We start from the raw sequence: 5,465 nt of genomic DNA on the forward strand, positions 1-5,465 counted from the left end.
TATTTTTAAAAAAATTCCAAGGTGCATGTTTTTGCCTTTTAGATTGATTTATTAAAATTTAGCTTGATGGAAACTGGTTTTATTTTTTTACACCACCAATGTATTATTCGTTTTTTACAAAATTTAGCATCTGTTAACAAGGGTTTGTTGTAAATTAATTTCTCCTTATAATACTTACTTTTTTTTCTAATAAAACCAGCAAGAAACACCTATACAAAATGCTAAAACTGGCAATGCTCTTGATATTGTTAGGGTTTCTATTTTTTCCCTCCCATTTGTGTTGATAGTAGAATATAAATAACTAGATATATTTTTATCAGAAACAATCAAGAGGCAGTCCAATAAAAGTCTCCATTTCCTACCACCTTCAGGCTTTGTAGAAGGTGAGGGAGCGGTGTAGGAATTGGTTATGGATGACATGCTAAGAAAGATGAACCCCTCTGCTGTTCCCCCCACCTCCTTTCTGTTAGAGTTACTTTATTCATGCCCATTGCAACCCAGACAAACCCATCTCAGACCCAGGAAAATATGAAGATAGTTCTCCATTGACTTAAGAGAGACTCCGGAAAATTCAATTCCCTTAGTTACATGGAGGACGTTAAATTGTGCATAAATAAATTTTTTGTTATTTGATTTTAACATTGTTTTATCGTGAACGGCCTGGTTGTTTCATTCTAACAACAATTATTCTCTGCTACAAACAAAAGTCCAGAATCCAGCCTGGCCTGCCAAATTATCAGAAAGGGGTTCCTAGAATATGCTGGGAACTTGGTGTGTGTGAACAGCAACACTAAGTTTGGGAAAAGCAAGAGGTAGCCTTTTGTCTAATCCTTGTTCGTGCTGTTTAGTTAAAGCGCAATCAGGATAATAAGGCTGTTCTGTCAGAAAACCGCGCTAATGAGTTGCAATTTCTCAACATCTTTGGGCTGCTTCTGAATACTAATTACTGGGAACTGGAGAGCGTAAGAGGATGCGCGCCCTGCGGATATGTAGTTAATTCGCGCTTGTCTCACAGGCGCTGAGGGGACAGGCTACTTCATTCCCCCAAAGAGGATCCGCTGGCTTTTCCCCTTCCCATCTTTCAAGTTTTTCTTTTTGAACAGCTTCGTTAATTGAGGTTAAGTGGTTTGGTTGTCATAGAAACCAGTATTCCTCACAGGCTGATTGTGTCAAAGGCATCGTTAATCTGTTTTCTCAACTCTCTCTTCCTCATCCATCTAATTGCAGTCCCCGTCCCTGCCTTTTTAATGACATCATTTTGGACACTTTTAGGACATCATACGTGAGATTCTGCACAATTTATTTTCTATTCAAATTCCGTATTACTATGTGAGTCGCCATCTTCCCACTCCAAAGGAGTAAGATCTCCAAAGGTGGGAGAGAAAGTCACAATTGAGTATGCCTCAGGTGCAATTTAGTATTCCAAATAAGGGAGGATTTTGAGGCCTTGCCTCTCCTTACCTCCTGAGTTTTCTTTTAGAAAGAAGACAGATTTTAAATTAGTGCTTTTGATGTTGTTCTGGAAACTGCGATCTTGGAACAGGTAAAGAACCCGCCATGTTGGGCCTGTTGGAAGAGGAAGGAGGGAGCCACCCTCCTACCGAGGTGCCCTTGAGCCTGGCGAGAGAATGTGGAGGTCAGTAAGTTGTCTGTTCCTCTCAGAAAACACTCCTGGTGCAAAACACTGTGTTCTTTGTGTCCTTTTGCCTTGCTGTCCATTTTCTTTTTCTTTTTTTTTTTTTTTGAGACGGAGTCTCGCTCTGTCGCCCAGGCTGGAGTGCAGTGGCGTGATCTCAGCTCACTGCAAGCTCCGCCTCCCGGGTTCACGCCATTCTCCTGCCTCAGCCTCCCGAGCAGCTGGGACCACAGGCGCCCGCCACCACGCCCGGCTAGTTTTTTTGTATTTTTTAATAGAGACGGGGTTTCACCAGGTTAGCCAGGATGGTCTCGATCTTCTGACCTCGTGATCCGCCCATCTCGGCCTCCCGAAGTGCTGGGATTACAGGCTTGAGCCACTGCGCCCGGCCTTGCTGTCCATTTTCACACAAAACTGTCCAACAAGGAAAATATGGCTTAGCAGTGGCAATTTGTCCCCTGTGGTTCTAATCCATGAGAAGATTCTCAAGTGATGTGTTTTACCTTTGTCAGTGGGTAAGGTTTTTCTTGTACACCTCCATCCTTATGCAAGGTTGCTAAATTCTCTGTTCATTATTATGATGGGCATATGAACATCTGAAACAGTTTGGCATGAGACCAGGCTAGGGTGAGGGTGGGGTGGGGGTAGGGGTAGGGGTATAGCACCTGAGGCCAGCTCAGCACATGCTCCATCCATTCTGCCTCCTGTCCTGGTGATGGAAGAATTTTGAGAATTTTTTTATTGGCCTTACCACCGTACTTTAATGGCCATACCACCTTACTCCTGGGAAAGCCAGATCTCATCTTGTTCCTGTTTTGCTCCTGTTTTTATGAGGTGGCACGAAAAAAGCTTGGAAGTGATGTTTACTTGAATGTAGTCACATATTAGTTGTACGTAAATTGTGTATTATGATTTTTTCCTTATTTCTTAACAGTTGGCACAATTATATTCCTTACATTTTGTTTTGTGATATTTATTTGACTAGGTTCATATCGTTTTCACATCTGTATTCCTTGGGTAAGACTCCCTATTTTTTCCTCTGTTACCTGATATTTTCCATCTGTGTATTACAGTATGCATATCGTTTATTTACAGTTAATTTGAAAGCATGTGTTTTCAAAACATGAGTTATTTAAGTTAATCACATTTCTATCCTGTCCAGCAGAGTGCCCAACACACATTATTTAGTCAAAGTATTTGTTGGATAAGTAAGTGTTGACTCAGGACTAAAACAATTTTGACTTATAGCCAAACCAGTTTACAATAGGAAAAAACACCCATTGGTGTTGACTGTCAACAATGGTAACAGAGTTGATTAGATTTAATGTGTTTACTCTTTAAGATGCATTTCTAAGTTAGACCAAAGGAATGAAGCAATGCATAAGGAAATTACACAAAGCAAGTTGATGGCTAAGATTATGCCTCTGCAATTTTAAGTTAAACAAATTTAGTGACACCAAATTTGATCTGGAGTGTGAGAGAGGGCCTAGAATGACTCCCAGTTTTCTGGCACAGGTTCCTGGAAGAAAGTTGGCAATACAGGGGGTGAGTGGGTTGGCAGGATGAGTGGGGATGATGGGTAAGCTGAGTTGAACACGTCAAGTTTAACTCTAAGCTAGCACTGTGCAGAACTGAATTGGGCACCTGTGCAGAGCTGAAGAGTAAAAGACAAAGGAGTCCACAGGTTATGTTTTTCTCAGGTGGCCAAGCCTGTAATGCATAAATGTGGAAGCAACATGTCTAATATAGTTTCAAGCAAGAAGCCCCCTCTGTCGGGGCTGTTGGGCACTGACAATAAATAGAGAAAGCAGGCAATGAGTACTTAGGAATTAGTGCAGTATGAAAAGTGAAATTCAGATTTGTGACAAAACTTCATCTTTTAATTAGGAGTAGTCAAGGCTCTTTTTATGTCTAGGAAATCACTCAAGTGTCCTCTGGGACATTTTTTTTTTTTTAATTAAAGAGCAATTAAGCCCAAGAAAGGGCAGCAACCAAGGTAGCCCCAGGATCAAGCCCCACTGCGTCACTGTCTGCCTCCCTCTCCATTGATTTCCCTATTTTTCCTTCATGCTTCGTGGCCTGTCTTTGCACGTTTATTCCGTTCTTCTCTTGTCTGGTCAGCTTTGTGTCTTCATAGATTCTTGCTTCTTCAAAACTTTATCTTGTACAGGGTCCATTTTTGTTACTCCACTACCTCATGGGATACTTCCACCTTCAATTCCCTAGATAAATGACAATATCTTTGATTCTTCCAATTTCAGAATTCTTAAAAAAGAATATTGTTCATTTCATGTTTAAAATCATGGTGCAGGGGATACAGGGTGGGGTTACCTGGCTCATCACTCGTTTATCAGGTGTGTGGATGAGGGACACCACAGAGCAGACGTGGAAAACCAACTCAAAACCCCACTCAGAGACATGCAAGACCCTTTGCAATCCAAATAATTCAATATTTCTCCAACTGCTTCTCCTTTAGAAACAAGGATTCATATCATAATAGTTCTTTCATCATAATTTTTTCTTTTTATCTTTTCTAAAAATAATTACATAAGCCAGGTGTGGTGGTTCACACCTGTAATCCCAGCACTTTGGGAGGCCAAGGCAGGAGGATTGCTTGAGCCCGGGAGTTTGAGACCAGCCTGGGCAACATAGTGGGACCCTGTCCCTACCAAAAAATACAAAAATTAGCCAGGCGTGGTGGCACACACCTGTAGTCCCAGTTACTCGGGAGGCTGAGGCACGAGAATTGCTTGAACACAGGAAGTTGAGGCTGCAGTGAGCCATGATCGCACCACTACACTCCAGCCTGGGCGACAGAAGTGAGACCCTGTCTCAAAAAAATGTACAAATATAGGCCGGGTGCGGTGGCTCAAGCCTGTAATCCCAGCACTTTGGGAGGCCGAGACGGGTGGATCACGAGGTCAGGAGATCGAGACCATCCTGGCTAACACTGTGAAACCCCGTCTCTACCAAAAAAAATACAAAAAACTAGCCGGGCGAGGTGGCAGGTACCTGTAGTCCCAGCTACTTCGGAGGCTGAGGCAGGAGAATGGCCTAAACCTGGGAGGTGGAGCTTGCAGTGAGCTCAGATCCGGCCACTGCGCTCCAGCCTGGGCGACAGAGCGAGACTCCATCTCAAAAAAAAAATAAATAAATAAATAAAAAATGTACAAATATAAATTTTAAAATATGAAACATTTCACAAATTTGTATGTCATCCTTGCACATGCTAATCTCTGTAGTTTTCAAAATTTTAGTATGTGTGCTGCTGAAACACCATAATTTTTAATATAGTGAGCAACATAAGCATTCAAGTGGAGATTGTTAAATGATACCATTTCTGACGTCCTTTTCCAGAACTCATGTAATTTTTTAACGTTTTCACAAATACTGCTTAAAAGCCAGGCTTGCTTTCCTGCCTTAAGGAGGTGCAGCAGAACGTAGAAGCCACCAGATGTCACTATTGCAGATAGCATTCCAAATTCCCCAGCTTGCATCTGATACTGTTAGTGCAGTAAGAGTTGACAGGCTCCAAGAAGTTATCTGAATGGTCCCTCCTGACAGGAAGCCACAGTGAACAGGTGACTTGGGTGGTTTACCTTTAATGAACTTCTGAAAAAGAGCAAGGTTTATAGAAACACATATCTCTGTGGGCTACTTGCAAGACAGTCACCAAAACAACCTTGCCTCTAAAGTCTCTAAGTCTCTGAACATCTGTGAATCTGTGATTCTAAGCCAAATAGAGATGGTCTCTGCCCACCACTCAACATTTGTGTGCTTTTGTTTTTGTTAAGATCAAAGAATTTTAGTAGACAGTATATTATGCATT

The 5,465-nt window shown here is 41.8% G+C and overlaps 1 pseudogene; it reads right to left on the reverse strand.

Moving 5' to 3' along the window:
• Window positions 1-4,819: 4,819 nt before the first annotated feature.
• Window positions 4,820-4,913, reverse strand: LOC123569247 (U6 spliceosomal RNA; annotated as a pseudogene).
• Between the last annotated feature and the right edge of the window lie 552 nt (window positions 4,914-5,465).

Source organism: Macaca fascicularis, chromosome 15, assembly GCF_037993035.2.
Source record: "Macaca fascicularis isolate 582-1 chromosome 15, T2T-MFA8v1.1".
In the NCBI taxonomy this organism is placed as follows: domain Eukaryota; kingdom Metazoa; phylum Chordata; class Mammalia; order Primates; family Cercopithecidae; genus Macaca; species Macaca fascicularis.